Genomic DNA, 15,104 nt, shown 5'->3' with positions numbered 1-15,104 from the left:
CAAGGATTCAAACCCATATTCTCCTGTATCACCAGCTAAGCCTGACAAGTTAGCAATGCAGGGTGGCAAGCCTGCTCGAAAGTCCAGGTGGATGGCTGTTTGCAAAGTGAGTTGGTGCTTCGGCTCAAAAAGAAATACCCAAAGTGTTTCTCAAAATTACGACTCTGAGATTAAGTGCCTCTTATTCTACCGCTTGAGGTAACCATACAGCTCAATTGTGGTACTGACTTGGACCGAAAATTGTACAGCTAGTTTGTGCAAAAATTGGTGATCAGGTAGAGTGCTTTGCATGGCTCCTGTGGCGCAATCGGTTAGTGCGTGGTACTTATACAGCAGTATTCAGCGAGGCAATGCCGAGGTTGTGAGTTCGAGCCTCACCAGGAGCAAGTATCATTCTTGAACTTTCGGACTGTCAATTTCTTGTCCAGAAAAGGAGCTTTTTTCACTCCATTTAGGAGGATTATTTACAAGTAAATGGTATGTTATTTAGATAACAGCTTAGAGTGCCAGCACAGCAAGGATTCAAACCCATATTCTCCTGTATCACCAGCTAAGGCTGACAGGTTAGCAATGCAGGGTGGCAAGCCTGCTCGAAAGTCCAGGTGGATGGCTGTTTGCAAAGTGAGTTGGTGCTTCGGCTCAAAAATAAATACCCAAAGTGTTTCTCAAAACTATGACTCTGAGATCAAGAGCCTCGTGCTCTATCGACTGAGGTAGCCAGACAGCTCAATTGTCGAACTGACTTGGACCGAAAATTTTACAGCTAGTTTGTGCAAAAATTGGTGATCAGGTAGAGTGCTTTGCATGGCTCCTGTGGTGCAATCGGTTAGCGCGTGGTACTTATACAGCGGTATGCAGCGAAGCAATGCCGAGGTTGTGAGTTCGAGCCTCACCAGGAGCAAGTTTGTTTCTTAAACTTTCTGCCAGTCTAGTTCTTTTCCAGAAAAGGAGCTTATATCACTCCATTTAGGAGGACGTTTACAAGTAAATGGTATGTTATTGAGATAACAGGTTAGAGTGCCAGCACAGCAAGGATTCAAACCCATATTCTCCTGTATCACCAGCTAAGGTTGACAGATTAGTAATGCATGGTGGCAAGCCTGCTCGAAAGTCCAGGTGGATGGCTGTTTGCAAAGTGAGTTGGTGCTTCGGCTCAAAAAGAAATACCCAAAGTGTTTCTCAAAACTACGACTCAGAGATCAAGAGCCTCGTGCTCTACCGACTGAGGTAGCCAGACAGCTCAATTGTGGAACTGACTTGGACCGAAAATTTTACAGCTAGTTTGTGCAAAAATTGGTGATCAGGTAGAGTGCTTTGCATGGCTCCTGTGGCGCAATCGGTTAGCGCGTGGTACTTATACAGCAGTATGCAGCGAGGCAATGCCGAGGTTGTGAGTTCGAGCCTCACCAGGAGCAAGTTTCTTTCTTGAACTTTCGGTCTGTCAATTTCTTGTCCAGAAAAGGAGCTTTTTTCACTCCATTTAGGAGGATTATTTACAAGTAAATGGTATGTTATTTAGATAACAGCTTAGATTGCCAGCACAGCAAGGATTCAAACCCATATTCTCCTGTATCACCAGCTAAGGCTGACAGGTTAGCAATGCAGGGTGGCAAGCCTGCTCGAAAGTGCAGGTGGATGGCTGTTTGCAAAGTGAGTTGGTGCTTCGGCTCAAAAAGAAATACCCAAAGTGTTTCTCAAAACTACGACTCTGAGATTAAGAGCCTCATGCTCTACCGACTAAGGTAGCCAGACAGCTCAATTGTGGTACTGACTTGGACTGAAAATTTGACAGCTAGTTTGTGCAAAAATTGGTGATCAGGTAGAGTGCTTTGCGTGGCTCTTGTGGCGCAATCGGTTAGCGCGTGGTACTAATACAGCAGTATGCAGGGAGGCAATGCCGAGGTTGTGAGTTCGAGCCTCACCAGGAGCAAGTATCATTCTTGAACTTTCGGACTGTCAATTTCTTGTCCAGAAAAGGAGCTTTTTTCACTCCATTTAGGAGGATTATTTACAAGTAAATGGTATGTTATTTAGATAACAGCTTAGAGTGCCAGCACAGCAAGGATTCAAACTCATATTCTCCTGTATCACCAGCTAAGCCTGACAAGTTAGCAATGCAGGGTGGCAAGCCTGCTCCAAAGTCCAGGTGGATGGCTGTTTGCAAAGTGAGTTGGTGCTTCGGCTCAAAAAGAAATACCCAAAGTGTTTCTCAAAACTACGACTCTGAGATTAAGAGCCTCATGCTCTACCGACTGAGGTAGCCAGACAGCTCAATTGTCGAACTGACTTGGACCGAAAATTTTACAGCTAGTTTGTGCAAAAATTGGTGATCAGGTAGAGTGCTTTGCATGGCTCCTGTGGTGCAATCGGTTAGCGCGTGGTACTTATACAGCGGTATGCAGCGAAGCAATGCCGAGGTTGTGAGTTCGAGCCTCACCAGGAGCAAGTTTGTTTCTTAAACTTTCTGCCAGTCTAGTTCTTTTCCAGAAAAGGAGCTTATATCACTCCATTTAGGAGGACGTTTACAAGTAAATGGTATGTTATTGAGATAACAGGTTAGAGTGCCAGCACAGCAAGGATTCAAACCCATATTCTCCTGTATCACCAGCTAAGGCTGACAGGTTAGCAATGCAGGGTGGCAAGCCTGCTCGAAAGTCCAGGTGGATGGCTGTTTGCAAAGTGAGTTGGTGCTTCGGCTCAAAAAGAAATACCCAAAGTGTTTCTCAAAACTACGACTCAGAGATCAAGAGCCTCGTGCTCTACCGACTGAGGTAGCCAGACAGCTCAATTGTGGAACTGACTTGGACCGAAAATTTTACAGCTAGTTTGTGCAAAAATTGGTGATCAGGTAGAGTGCTTTGCATGGCTCCTGTGGCGCAATCGGTTAGCGCGTGGTACTTATACAGCAGTATGCAGTGTGGCAATGCCGAGGTTGTGAGTTCGAGCCTCACCAGGAGCAAATTTCTTTCTTGAACTTTCGGTCTGTCAATTTCTTGTCCAGAAAAGGAGCTTTTTTCACTCCATTTAGGAGGATTATTTACAAGTAAATGGTATGTTATTTAGATAACAGCTTAGAGTGCCAGCACAGCAAGGATTCAAACCCATATTCTCCTGTATCACCAGCTAAGGCTGACAGGTTAGCAATGCAGGGTGGCAAGCCTGCTCGAAAGTCCAGGTGGATGGCTGTTTGCAAAGTGAGTTGGTGCTTCGGCTCAAAAAGAAATACCCAAAGTGTTTCTCAAAACTACGACTCTGAGATTAAGTGCCTCTTATTCTACCGCTTGAGGTAGCCATACAGCTCAATTGTGGTACTGACTTGGACCAAAAATTGTACAGCTAGTTTGTGCAAAAATTGGTGATCAGGTAGAGTGCTTTGCATGGCTCCTGTGGCGCAATCGGTTAGCGCGTGGTACTTATACAGCAGTATGCAGCGAGGCAATGCCGAGGTTGTGAGTTCGAGCCTCACCAGGAGTAAGTTTCTTTCTTGAACTTTCGGCCTGTCAATTTCTTGTCCAGAAAAGGAGCTTTTTTCACTCCATTTAGGAGGATTATTTACAAGTAAATGGTATGATATTTAGATAACAGCTTAGAGTGCCAGCACAGCAAGGATTCAAACTCATATTCTCCTGTATCACCAGCTAAGCCTGACAAGTTAGCAATGCAGGGTGGCAAGCCTGCTCCAAAGTCCAGGTGGATGGCTGTTTGCAAAGTGAGTTGGTGCTTCGGCTCAAAAAGAAATACCCAAAGTGTTTCTCAAAACTACGACTCTGAGATTAAGAGCCTCATGCTCTACCGACTGAGGTAGCCAGACAGCTCAATTGTGGTACTGACTTGGACTGAAAATTTGACAGCTAGTTTGTGCAAAAATTGGTGATCAGGTAGAGTGCTTTGCGTGGCTCCTGTGGCGCAATCGGTTAGCGCGTGGTACTTATACAGCAGTATGCAGCGAAGCAATGCCGAGGTTGTGAGTTCGAGCCTCACCAGGAGCAAGTTTGTTTCTTAAACTTTCTGCCTGTCTAGTTCTTGTCCAGAAAAGGAGCTTATATCACTCAATTTAGGAGGATGTTTTACAAGTAAATGGTATGTTATTGAGATAACAGGTTAGAGTGCCAGCACAGCAAGGATTCAAACCCATATTCTCCTGTATCACCAGCTAAGGCTGACAGGTTAGCAATGCAGGGTGGCAAGCCTGCTCGAAAGTCCAGGTGGATGGCTGTTTGCAAAGTGAGTTGGTGCTTCGGCTCAAAAAGAAATACCCAAAGTGTTTCTCAAAACTATGACTCTGAGATCAAGAGCCTCGTGCTCTACCGACTGAGGTAGCCAGACAGCTCAATTGTCGAACTGACTTGGACCGAAAATTTTACAGCTAGTTTGTGCAAAAATTGGTGATCAGGTAGAGTGCCCTGCATGGCTCCTGTGGCGCAATCGGTGAGCGCGTGGTACTTATAAAGCAGTATGCAGCGAAGCAATGACTAGGTTATGAGTTCCAGCCTCACCAGGAGCGAGTTTGTTTCTTAAACTTTCTGCCTGTCTATTTCTTGTCCAGAAAAGGAGCTTATATCACTCCATTTAGGAGGACGTTTTACAAGTAAATGGTATGTTATTGGGATAACAGGTTAGAGTGCCAGCACAGCAAGGATTCAAACCCATATTCTCCTGTATCACCAGCTAAGCCTGACAAGTTAGCAATGCAGGGTGGCAAGCCTGCTCGAAAGTCCAGGTGGATGGCTGTTTGCAAAGTGAGTTGGTGCTTCGGCTCAAAAAGAAATACCCAAAGTGTTTCTCAAAATTACGACTCTGAGATTAAGTGCCTCTTATTCTACCGCTTGAGGTAACCATACAGCTCAATTGTGGTACTGACTTGGACCGAAAATTGTACAGCTAGTTTGTGCAAAAATTGGTGATCAGGTAGAGTGCTTTGCATGGCTCCTGTGGCGCAATCGGTTAGTGCGTGGTACTTATACAGCAGTATTCAGCGAGGCAATGCCGAGGTTGTGAGTTCGAGCCTCACCAGGAGCAAGTATCATTCTTGAACTTTCGGACTGTCAATTTCTTGTCCAGAAAAGGAGCTTTTTTCACTCCATTTAGGAGGATTATTTACAAGTAAATGGTATGTTATTTAGATAACAGCTTAGAGTGCCAGCACAGCAAGGATTCAAACCCATATTCTCCTGTATCACCAGCTAAGGCTGACAGGTTAGCAATGCAGGGTGGCAAGCCTGCTCGAAAGTCCAGGTGGATGGCTGTTTGCAAAGTGAGTTGGTGCTTCGGCTCAAAAATAAATACCCAAAGTGTTTCTCAAAACTATGACTCTGAGATCAAGAGCCTCGTGCTCTATCGACTGAGGTAGCCAGACAGCTCAATTGTCGAACTGACTTGGACCGAAAATTTTACAGCTAGTTTGTGCAAAAATTGGTGATCAGGTAGAGTGCTTTGCATGGCTCCTGTGGTGCAATCGGTTAGCGCGTGGTACTTATACAGCGGTATGCAGCGAAGCAATGCCGAGGTTGTGAGTTCGAGCCTCACCAGGAGCAAGTTTGTTTCTTAAACTTTCTGCCAGTCTAGTTCTTTTCCAGAAAAGGAGCTTATATCACTCCATTTAGGAGGACGTTTACAAGTAAATGGTATGTTATTGAGATAACAGGTTAGAGTGCCAGCACAGCAAGGATTCAAACCCATATTCTCCTGTATCACCAGCTAAGGCTGACAGGTTAGCAATGCAGGGTGGCAAGCCTGCTCGAAAGTCCAGGTGGATGGCTGTTTGCAAAGTGAGTTGGTGCTTCGGCTCAAAAAGAAATACCCAAAGTGTTTCTCAAAACTACGACTCAGAGATCAAGAGCCTCGTGCTCTACCGACTGAGGTAGCCAGACAGCTCAATTGTGGAACTGACTTGGACCGAAAATTTTACAGCTAGTTTGTGCAAAAATTGGTGATCAGGTAGAGTGCTTTGCATGGCTCCTGTGGCGCAATCGGTTAGCGCGTGGTACTTATAAAGCAGTATGCAGCGAAGCAATGCCGAGGTTCTGAGTTCGACCCTCACCAGTAGCAAATTTGTTTCTTAAACATTCTGCCTGTCTATTTCTTCTCCAGAAAAGGAGCTTATTTCACTCCATTTAGGAGGATGTTTTACAAGTAAATGGTATGATATTTAGATAACAGCTTAGAGTGCCAGCACAGCAAGGATTCAAACTCATATTCTCCTGTATCACCAGCTAAGCCTGACAAGTTACCAATGCAGGGTGGCAAGCCTGCTCGAAAGTCCAGGTGGATGGCTGTTTGCAAAGTGAGTTGGTGCTTCGGCTCAAAAAGAAATACCCAAAGTGTTTCTCAAAACTACGACTCTGAGATTAAGAGCCTCATGCTCTACCGACTGAGGTAGCCAGACAGCTCAATTGTGGTACTGACTTGGACTGAAAATTTGACAGCTAGTTTGTGCAAAAATTGGTGATCAGGTAGAGTGCTTTGCGTGGCTCTTGTGGCGCAATCGGTTAGCGCGTGGTACTTATACAGCAGTATGCAGCGAAGCAATGCCGAGGTTGTGAGTTCGAGCCTCACCAGGAGCAAGTTTTTTTCTTAAACTTTCTGCCAGTCTACTTCTTGTCCAGAAAAGGAGCTTATATCACTCCATTTAGGAGGACGTTTTACAAGTAAATGGTATGTTATTGAGATAACAGGTTAGAGTGCCAGCACAGCAAGGATTCAAACCCATATTCTCCTGTATCACCAGCTAAGGCTGACAGGTTAGCAATGCAGGGTGGCAAGCCTGCTCGAAAGTCCAGGTGGATGGCTGTTTGCAAAGTGAGTTGGTGCTTCGGCTCAAAAAGAAATACCCAAAGTGTTTCTCAAAACTACGACTCAGAGATCAAGAGCCTCGTGCTCTACCGACTGAGGTAGCCAGACAGCTCAATTGTGGTACTGACTTGGACTGAAAATTTTACAGCTAGTTTGTGCAAAAATTGGTGATCAGGTAGAGTGCTTTGCTTGGCTCCTGTGGTGCAATCAGTTAGCGCGTGGTGCTTATACAGCAGTATGCAGCGAAGCAATGACTAGGTTATGAGTTCGAGCCTCACCAGGAGCGAGTTTGTTTCTTAAACTTTCCGCCTGTCTATTTCTTGTCCAGAAAAGGAGCTTATATCACTCCATTTAGGAGGACGTTTTACAAGTAAATGGTATGTTATTGGGATAACAGGTTAGAGTGCCAGCACAGCAAGGATTCAAACCCATATTCTCCTGTATCACCAGCTAAGCCTGACAAGTTAGCAATGCAGGGTGGCAAGCCTGCTCGAAAGTCCAGGTGGATGGCTGTTTGCAAAGTGAGTTGGTGCTTCGGCTCAAAAAGAAATACCCAAAGTGTTTCTCAAAACTACGACTCTGAGATTAAGTGCCTCTTATTCTACCGCTTGAGGTAGCCATACAGCTCAATTGTGGTACTGACTTGGACCAAAAATTGTACAGCTAGTTTGTGCAAAAATTGGTGATCAGGTAGAGTGCTTTGCATGGCTCCTGTGGCGCAATCGGTTAGCGCGTGGTACTTATACAGCAGTATGCAGCGAGGCAATGCCGAGGTTGTGAGTTCGAGCCTCACCAGGAGCAAGTTTCTTTCTTGAACTTTCGGCCTGTCAATTTCTTGTCCAGAAAAGGAGCTTTTTTCACTCCATTTAGGAGGATTATTTACAAGTAAATGGTATGATATTTAGATAACAGCTTAGAGTGCCAGCACAGCAAGGATTCAAACTCATATTCTCCTGTATCACCAGCTAAGCCTGACAAGTTACCAATGCAGGGTGGCAAGCCTGCTCGAAAGTCCAGGTGGATGGCTGTTTGCAAAGTGAGTTGGTGCTTCGGCTCAAAAAGAAATACCCAAAGTGTTTCTCAAAACTACGACTCTGAGATTAAGAGCCTCATGCTCTACCGACTGAGGTAGCCAGACAGCTCAATTGTGGTACTGACTTGGACTGAAAATTTGACAGCTAGTTTGTGCAAAAATTGGTGATCAGGTAGAGTGCTTTGCGTGGCTCCTGTGGCGCAATCGGTTAACGCGTGGTACTTATACAGCAGTATGCAGCGAAGCAATGCCGAGGTTGTGAGTTCGAGCCTCACCAGGAGCAAGTTTGTTTCTTAAACATTCTGCCTGTCTAGTTCTTGTCCAGAAAAGGAGCTTATTTCACTCCATTTAGGAGGATGTTTTACAAGTAAATGGTATGTTATTTAGATAACAAGTTAGAGTGCCAGCACAGCAAGGATTCAAACCCATATTCTCCTGTATCACCAGCTAAGCCTGACAAGTTAGCAATGCAGGGTGGCAAGCCTGCTTGAAAGTCCAGGTGGATGGCTGTTTGCAAAGTGAGTTGGTGCTTCGGCTCAAAAATAAATACAGAAAGTGTTTCTCAAAACTACGACTCTGAGATTAAGAGCCTCATGCTCTACCGACTGAGGTAGCCAGACAGCTCAATTGTGGTACTGACTTGGACTGAAAATTTTACAGCTAGTTTGTGCAAAAATTGGTGATCAGGTAGAGTGCTTTGCTTGGCTCCTGTGGTGCAATCGGTTAGCGCGTGGTGCTTATACAGCAGTATGCAGCGAAGCAATGACTAGGTTATGAGTTCGAGCCTCACCAGGAGCGAGTTTGTTTCTTAAACTTTCCGCCTGTCTATTTCTTGTCCAGAAAAGGAGCTTATATCACTCCATTTAGGAGGACGTTTTACAAGTAAATGGTATGTTATTGGGATAACAGGTTAGAGTGCCAGCACAGCAAGGATTCAAACCCATATTCTCCTGTATCACCAGCTAAGCCTGACAAGTTAGCAATGCAGGGTGGCAAGCCTGCTCGAAAGTCCAGGTGGATGGCTGTTTGCAAAGTGAGTTGGTGCTTCGGCTCAAAAAGAAATACCCAAAGTGTTTCTCAAAACTACGACTCCTAGATTAAGTGCCTCTTATTCTACCGCTTGAGGTAGCCATACAGCTCAATTGTGGTACTGACTTGGACCAAAAATTGTACAGCTAGTTTGTGCAAAAATTGGTGATCAGGTAGAGTGCTTTGCATGGCTCCTGTGGCGCAATCGGTTAGCGCGTGGTACTTATACAGCAGTATGCAGCGAGGCAATGCCGAGGTTGTGAGTTCGAGCCTCACCAGGAGCAAGTTTCTTTCTTGAACTTTCGGCCTGTCAATTTCTTGTCCAGAAAAGGAGCTTTTTTCACTCCATTTAGGAGGATTATTTACAAGTAAATGGTATGATATTTAGATAACAGCTTAGAGTGCCAGCACAGCAAGGATTCAAACTCATATTCTCCTGTATCACCAGCTAAGCCTGACAAGTTACCAATGCAGGGTGGCAAGCCTGCTCGAAAGTCCAGGTGGATGGCTGTTTGCAAAGTGAGTTGGTGCTTCGGCTCAAAAAGAAATACCCAAAGTGTTTCTCAAAACTACGACTCTGAGATTAAGAGCCTCATGCTCTACCGACTGAGGTAGCCAGACAGCTCAATTGTGGTACTGACTTGGACTGAAAATTTGACAGCTAGTTTGTGCAAAAATTGGTGATCAGGTAGAGTGCTTTGCTTGGCTCCTGTGGTGCAATCGGTTAGCGCGTGGTGCTTATACAGCAGTATGCAGCGAAGCAATGCCGAGGTTGTGAGTTCGAGCCTCACCAGGAGAAAGTTTGTTTCTTAAACTTTCTGCCTGTCTAGTTCTTGTCCAGAAAAGGAGCTTATTTCACTCCATTTAGGAGGATGTTTTACAAGTAAATGGTATGTTATTTAGATAACAAGTTAGAGTGCCAGCACAGCAAGGATTCAAACCCATATTCTCCTGTATCACCAGCTAAGCCTGACAAGTTAGCAATGCAGGGTGGCAAGCCTGCTTGAAAGTCCAGGTGGATGGCTGTTTGCAAAGTGAGTTGGTGCTTCGGCTCAAAAATAAATACCCAAAGTGTTTCTCAAAACTACGACTCTGAGATTAAGAGCCTCATGCTCTACCGACTGAGGTAGCCAGACAGCTCAATTGTGGTACTGACTTGGACTGAAAATTTTACAGCTAGTTTGTGCAAAAATTGGTGATCAGGTAGAGTGCTTTGCTTGGCTCCTGTGGTGCAATCGGTTAGCGCGTGGTGCTTATACAGCAGTATGCAGCGAAGCAATGACTAGGTTATGAGTTCGAGCCTCACCAGGAGCGAGTTTGTTTCTTAAACTTTCCGCCTGTCTATTTCTTGTCCAGAAAAGGAGCTTATATCACTCCATTTAGGAGGACGTTTTACAAGTAAATGGTATGTTATTGGGATAACAGGTTAGAGTGCCAGCACAGCAAGGATTCAAACCCATATTCTCCTGTATCACCAGCTAAGCCTGACAAGTTAGCAATGCAGGGTGGCAAGCCTGCTCGAAAGTCCAGGTGGATGGCTGTTTGCAAAGTGAGTTGGTGCTTCGGCTCAAAAAGAAATACCCAAAGTGTTTCTCAAAACTACGACTCAGAGATTAAGAGCCTCATGCTCTACCGACTGAGGTAGCCAGACAGCTCAATTGTGGTACTGACTTGGACTGAAAATTTTACAGCTAGTTTGTGCAAAAATTGGTGATCAGGTAGAGTGCTTTGCTTGGCTCCTGTGGTGCAATCGGTTAGCGCGTGGTGCTTATACAGCAGTATGCAGCGAAGCAATGACTAGGTTATGAGTTCGAGCCTCACCAGGAGCGAGTTTGTTTCTTAAACTTTCCGCCTGTCTATTTCTTGTCCAGAAAAGGAGCTTATATCACTCCATTTAGGAGGACGTTTTACAAGTAAATGGTATGTTATTGGGATAACAGGTTAGAGTGCCAGCACAGCAAGGATTCAAACCCATATTCTCCTGTATCACCAGCTAAGCCTGACAAGTTAGCAATGCAGGGTGGCAAGCCTGCTCGAAAGTCCAGGTGGATGGCTGTTTGCAAAGTGAGTTGGTGCTTCGGCTCAAAAAGAAATACCCAAAGTGTTTCTCAAAACTACGACTCTGAGATTAAGTGCCTCTTATTCTACCGCTTGAGGTAGCCATACAGCTCAATTGTGGTACTGACTTGGACTGAAAATTTGACAGCTAGTTTGTGCAAAAATTGGTGATCAGGTAGAGTGCTTTGCGTGGCTCCTGTGGCGCAATCGGTTAGCGCGTGGTACTTATACAGCAGTATGCAGCGAAGCAATGCCGAGGTTGTGCGTTCGAGCCTCACCAGGAGCAAGTTTGTTTCTTAAACTTTCTGCCTGTCTATTTCTTGTCCAGAAAAGGAGCTTATATCACTCCATTTAGGAGGACGTTTTACAAGTAAATGGTATGTTATTGGGATAACAGGTTAGAGTGCCAGCACAGCAAGGATTCAAACCCATATTCTCCTGTATCACCAGCTAAGCCTGACAAGTTAGCAATGCAGGGTGGCAAGCCTGCTCGAAAGTCCAGGTGGATGGTTGTTTGCAAAGTGAGTTGGTGCTTCGGCTCAAAAAGAAATACCCAAAGTGTTTCTCAAAACTACGACTCTGAGATTAAGTGCCTCTTATTCTACCGCTTGAGGTAACCATACAGCTCAATTGTGGTACTGACTTGGACCGAAAATTGTACAGCTAGTTTGTGCAAAAATTGGTGATCAGGTAGAGTGCTTTGCGTGGCTCTTGTGGCGCAATTGGTTAGCGCGTGGTACTTATACAGCAGTATGCAGCGAAGCAATGCCGAGGTTGTGAGTTCGAGCTTCACCAGGAGCAAGTTTGTTTCTTAAACTTTCTGCCAGTCTAGTTCTTGTCCAGAAAAGGAGCTTATATCACTCCATTTAGGAGGACGTTTTACAAGTAAATGGTATGTTATTTAGATAACAGGTTAGAGTGCCAGCACAGCAAGGATTCAAACCCATATTCTCCTGTATCACCAGCTAAGGCTGACAGGTTAGCAATGCAGGGTGGCAAGCCTGCTCGAAAGTCCAGGTGGATGGCTGTTTGCAAAGTGAGTTGGTGCTTCGGCTCAAAAAGAAATACCCAAAGTGTTTCTCAAAACTACGACTCTGAGATCAAGAGCCTCGTGCTCTACCGACTGAGGTAGCCAGACAGCTCAATTGTGGTACTGACTTGGACTGAAGATTTTACAGCTAGTTTGTGCAAAAATTGGTGATCAGGTAGAGTGCTTTGCTTGGCTCCTGTAGTGCAATCGGTTAGCGCGTGGTGCTTATACAGCAGTATGCAGCGAAGCAATGACTAGGTTATGAGTTCGAGCCTCACCAGGAGCGAGTTTGTTTCTTAAACTTTCTGCCTGTCTATTTCTTGTCCAGAAAAGGAGCTTATATCACACCATTTAGGAGGACGTTTTACAAGTAAATGGTATGTTATTGGGATAACAGGTTAGAGTGCCAGCACAGCAAGGATTCAAACCCATATTCTCCTGTATCACCAGCTAAGCCTGACAAGTTAGCAATGCAGGGTGGCAAGCCTGCTCGAAAGTCCAGGTGGATGGCTGTTTGCAAAGTGAGTTGGTGCTTCGGCTCAAAAAGAAATACCCAAAGTGTTTCTCCAAACTACGACTCTGAGATTAAGTGCCTCTTATTCTACCGCTTGAGGTAACCATACAGCTCAATTGTGGTACTGACTTGGACCGAAAATTGTACAGCTAGTTTGTGCAAAAATTGGTGATCAGGTAGAGTGCTTTGCGTGGCTCTTGTGGCGCAATCGGTTAGCGCGTGGTACTTATACAGCAGTATGCAGCGAAGCAATGCCGAGGTTGTGAGTTCGAGCCTCACCAGGAGCAAGTTTGTTTCTTAAACTTTCTGCCAGTCTAGTTCTTGTCCAGAAAAGGAGCTTATATCACTCCATTTAGGAGGACGTTTTACAAGTAAATGGTATGTTATTGAGATAACAGGTTAGAGTGCCAGCACAGCAAGGATTCAAACCCATATTCTCCTGTATCACCAGCTAAGCCTGACAAGTTAGCAATGCAGGGTGGCAAGCCTGCTCGAAAGTCCAGGTGGATGGCTGTTTGCAAAGTGAGTTGGTGCTTCGGCTCAAAAAGAAATACCCAAAGTGTTTCTCAAAACTACGACTCTGAGATTAAGTGCCTCTTATTCTACCGCTTGAGGTAGCCATACAGCTCAATTGTGGTACTGACTTGGACCAAAAATTGTACAGCTAGTTTGTGCAAAAATTGGTGATCAGGTAGAGTGCTTTGCATGGCTCCTGTGGCGCAATCGGTTAGCGCGTGGTACTTATACAGCAGTATGCAGCGAGGAAATGCCGAGGTTGTGAGTTCGAGCCTCACCTGGAGCTAGTTTGTTTCTTGAACTTTCGGCCTGTCAATTTCTTCTCCAGAAAAGGAGCTTTTTTCACTCCATTTAGGAGGATTATTTACAAGGAAATGGTATGATATTTAGATAACAGCTTAGAGTGCCAGCACAGCAAGGATTCAAACTCATATTCTCCTGTATCACCAGCTAAGCCTGACAAGTTACCAATGCAGGGTGGCAAGCCTGCTCGAAAGTCCAGGTGGATGGCTGTTTGCAAAGTGAGTTGGTGCTTCGGCTCAAAAAGAAATACCCAAAGTGTTTCTCAAAACTACGACTCTGAGATTAAGAGCCTCATGCTCTACCGACTGAGGTAGCCAGACAGCTCAATTGTGGTACTGACTTGGACTGAAAATTTGACAGCTAGTTTGTGCAAAAATTGGTGATCAGGTAGAGTGCTTTGCGTGGCTCCTGTGGCGCAATCGGTTAGCGCGTGGTACTTATACAGCAGTATGCAGCGAAGCAATGCCGAGGTTGTGAGTTCGAGCCTCACCAGGAGCAAGTTTGTTTCTTAAACTTTCTGCCAGTCTAGTTCTTGTCCAGAAAAGGAGCTTATATCACACCATTTCGGAGGACGTTTTACAAGTAAATGGTATGTTATTGGGATAACAGGTTAGAGTGCCAGCACAGCAAGGATTCAAACCCATATTCTCCTGTATCACCAGCTAAGCCTGACAAGTTAGCAATGCAGGGTGGCAAGCCTGCTCGAAAGTCCAGGTGGATGGTTGTTTGCAAAGTGAGTTGGTGCTTCGGCTCAAAAAGAAATACCCAAAGTGTTTCTCAAAACTACGACTCTGAGATTAAGTGCCTCTTATTCTACCGCTTGAGGTAACCATACAGCTCAATTGTGGTACTGACTTGGACCGAAAATTGTACAGCTAGTTTGTGCAAAAATTGGTGATCAGGTAGAGTGCTTTGCGTGGCTCTTGTGGCGCAATTGGTTAGCGCGTGGTACTTATACAGCAGTATGCAGCGAAGCAATGCCGAGGTTGTGAGTTCGAGCTTCACCAGGAGCAAGTTTGTTTCTTAAACTTTCTGCCAGTCTAGTTCTTGTCCAGAAAAGGAGCTTATATCACTCCATTTAGGAGGACGTTTTACAAGTAAATGGTATGTTATTGAGATAACAGGTTAGAGTGCCAGCACAGCAAGGATTCAAACCCATATTCTCCTGTATCACCAGCTAAGGCTGACAGGTTAGCAATGCAGGGTGGCAAGCCTGCTCGAAAGTCCAGGTGGATGGCTGTTTGCAAAGTGAGTTGGTGCTTCGGCTCAAAAAGAAATACCCAAAGTGTTTCTCAAAACTACGACTCTGAGATCAAGAGCCTCGTGCTCTACCGACTGAGGTAGCCAGACAGCTCAATTGTGGTACTGACTTGGACTGAAGATTTTACAGCTAGTTTGTGCAAAAATTGGTGATCAGGTAGAGTGCTTTGCTTGGCTCCTGTAGTGCAATCGGTTAGCGCGTGGTGCTTATACAGCAGTATGCAGCGAAGCAATGACTAGGTTATGAGTTCGAGCCTCACCAGGAGCGAGTTTGTTTCTTAAACTTTCTGCCTGTCTATTTCTTGTCCAGAAAAGGAGCTTATATCACACCATTTAGGAGGACGTTTTACAAGTAAATGGTATGTTATTGGGATAACAGGTTAGAGTGCCAGCACAGCAAGGATTCAAACCCATATTCTCCTGTATCACCAGCTAAGCCTGACAAGTTAGCAATGCAGGGTGGCAAGCCTGCTCGAAAGTCCAGGTGGATGGCTGTTTGCAAAGTGAGTTGGTGCTTCGGCTCAAAAAGAAATACCCAAAGTGTTTCTCCAAACCACGACTCTGAGATT

The 15,104-nt window shown here is 45.1% G+C and overlaps 20 non-coding genes across 20 annotated transcripts; all 20 read left to right on the top strand.

Annotated features, from left to right (window-relative positions):
• Nucleotides 1–292: 292 nt before the first annotated feature.
• Nucleotides 293–386, top strand: trnai-uau (transfer RNA isoleucine (anticodon UAU)). The gene is made up of 2 exons: nt 293–330; nt 351–386. It is a non-coding gene; the product is annotated as a tRNA-Ile (tRNA).
• Nucleotides 387–807: 421 nt separating this feature from the next.
• Nucleotides 808–901, top strand: trnai-uau (transfer RNA isoleucine (anticodon UAU)). The gene is made up of 2 exons: nt 808–845; nt 866–901. It is a non-coding gene; the product is annotated as a tRNA-Ile (tRNA).
• A 420-nt stretch (nt 902–1,321) lies between these two features.
• trnai-uau (transfer RNA isoleucine (anticodon UAU)) lies at nt 1,322–1,415 on the top strand. The gene is made up of 2 exons: nt 1,322–1,359; nt 1,380–1,415. It is a non-coding gene; the product is annotated as a tRNA-Ile (tRNA).
• Nucleotides 1,416–2,351: 936 nt separating this feature from the next.
• Nucleotides 2,352–2,445, top strand: trnai-uau (transfer RNA isoleucine (anticodon UAU)). The gene is made up of 2 exons: nt 2,352–2,389; nt 2,410–2,445. It is a non-coding gene; the product is annotated as a tRNA-Ile (tRNA).
• Nucleotides 2,446–2,865: 420 nt separating this feature from the next.
• trnai-uau (transfer RNA isoleucine (anticodon UAU)) lies at nt 2,866–2,959 on the top strand. The gene is made up of 2 exons: nt 2,866–2,903; nt 2,924–2,959. It is a non-coding gene; the product is annotated as a tRNA-Ile (tRNA).
• Nucleotides 2,960–3,380: 421 nt separating this feature from the next.
• On the top strand, nt 3,381–3,474 carry trnai-uau (transfer RNA isoleucine (anticodon UAU)). Its single transcript has 2 exons — nt 3,381–3,418; nt 3,439–3,474. It is a non-coding gene; the product is annotated as a tRNA-Ile (tRNA).
• A 421-nt stretch (nt 3,475–3,895) lies between these two features.
• trnai-uau (transfer RNA isoleucine (anticodon UAU)) lies at nt 3,896–3,989 on the top strand. Its single transcript has 2 exons — nt 3,896–3,933; nt 3,954–3,989. It is a non-coding gene; the product is annotated as a tRNA-Ile (tRNA).
• Nucleotides 3,990–4,925: 936 nt separating this feature from the next.
• Nucleotides 4,926–5,019, top strand: trnai-uau (transfer RNA isoleucine (anticodon UAU)). Its single transcript has 2 exons — nt 4,926–4,963; nt 4,984–5,019. It is a non-coding gene; the product is annotated as a tRNA-Ile (tRNA).
• Nucleotides 5,020–5,440: 421 nt separating this feature from the next.
• trnai-uau (transfer RNA isoleucine (anticodon UAU)) lies at nt 5,441–5,534 on the top strand. The gene is made up of 2 exons: nt 5,441–5,478; nt 5,499–5,534. It is a non-coding gene; the product is annotated as a tRNA-Ile (tRNA).
• Nucleotides 5,535–5,954: 420 nt separating this feature from the next.
• Nucleotides 5,955–6,048, top strand: trnai-uau (transfer RNA isoleucine (anticodon UAU)). Its single transcript has 2 exons — nt 5,955–5,992; nt 6,013–6,048. It is a non-coding gene; the product is annotated as a tRNA-Ile (tRNA).
• Nucleotides 6,049–6,469: 421 nt separating this feature from the next.
• On the top strand, nt 6,470–6,563 carry trnai-uau (transfer RNA isoleucine (anticodon UAU)). The gene is made up of 2 exons: nt 6,470–6,507; nt 6,528–6,563. It is a non-coding gene; the product is annotated as a tRNA-Ile (tRNA).
• A 936-nt stretch (nt 6,564–7,499) lies between these two features.
• trnai-uau (transfer RNA isoleucine (anticodon UAU)) lies at nt 7,500–7,593 on the top strand. Its single transcript has 2 exons — nt 7,500–7,537; nt 7,558–7,593. It is a non-coding gene; the product is annotated as a tRNA-Ile (tRNA).
• Nucleotides 7,594–8,014: 421 nt separating this feature from the next.
• trnai-uau (transfer RNA isoleucine (anticodon UAU)) lies at nt 8,015–8,108 on the top strand. The gene is made up of 2 exons: nt 8,015–8,052; nt 8,073–8,108. It is a non-coding gene; the product is annotated as a tRNA-Ile (tRNA).
• Nucleotides 8,109–9,044: 936 nt separating this feature from the next.
• On the top strand, nt 9,045–9,138 carry trnai-uau (transfer RNA isoleucine (anticodon UAU)). The gene is made up of 2 exons: nt 9,045–9,082; nt 9,103–9,138. It is a non-coding gene; the product is annotated as a tRNA-Ile (tRNA).
• A 1,966-nt stretch (nt 9,139–11,104) lies between these two features.
• On the top strand, nt 11,105–11,198 carry trnai-uau (transfer RNA isoleucine (anticodon UAU)). The gene is made up of 2 exons: nt 11,105–11,142; nt 11,163–11,198. It is a non-coding gene; the product is annotated as a tRNA-Ile (tRNA).
• A 421-nt stretch (nt 11,199–11,619) lies between these two features.
• trnai-uau (transfer RNA isoleucine (anticodon UAU)) lies at nt 11,620–11,713 on the top strand. The gene is made up of 2 exons: nt 11,620–11,657; nt 11,678–11,713. It is a non-coding gene; the product is annotated as a tRNA-Ile (tRNA).
• A 936-nt stretch (nt 11,714–12,649) lies between these two features.
• Nucleotides 12,650–12,743, top strand: trnai-uau (transfer RNA isoleucine (anticodon UAU)). Its single transcript has 2 exons — nt 12,650–12,687; nt 12,708–12,743. It is a non-coding gene; the product is annotated as a tRNA-Ile (tRNA).
• Nucleotides 12,744–13,164: 421 nt separating this feature from the next.
• Nucleotides 13,165–13,258, top strand: trnai-uau (transfer RNA isoleucine (anticodon UAU)). The gene is made up of 2 exons: nt 13,165–13,202; nt 13,223–13,258. It is a non-coding gene; the product is annotated as a tRNA-Ile (tRNA).
• Nucleotides 13,259–13,679: 421 nt separating this feature from the next.
• Nucleotides 13,680–13,773, top strand: trnai-uau (transfer RNA isoleucine (anticodon UAU)). Its single transcript has 2 exons — nt 13,680–13,717; nt 13,738–13,773. It is a non-coding gene; the product is annotated as a tRNA-Ile (tRNA).
• Nucleotides 13,774–14,194: 421 nt separating this feature from the next.
• trnai-uau (transfer RNA isoleucine (anticodon UAU)) lies at nt 14,195–14,288 on the top strand. Its single transcript has 2 exons — nt 14,195–14,232; nt 14,253–14,288. It is a non-coding gene; the product is annotated as a tRNA-Ile (tRNA).
• Nucleotides 14,289–15,104: the final 816 nt, after the last annotated feature.

This window comes from Salvelinus fontinalis, chromosome 3 (genome assembly GCF_029448725.1).
Source record: "Salvelinus fontinalis isolate EN_2023a chromosome 3, ASM2944872v1, whole genome shotgun sequence".
NCBI classification, from domain to species: Eukaryota; Metazoa; Chordata; class Actinopteri; order Salmoniformes; family Salmonidae; genus Salvelinus; species Salvelinus fontinalis.
Note: the sequence above shows the minus strand (reverse complement) of the source record. Positions and strands in the feature narration are given on the sequence as shown.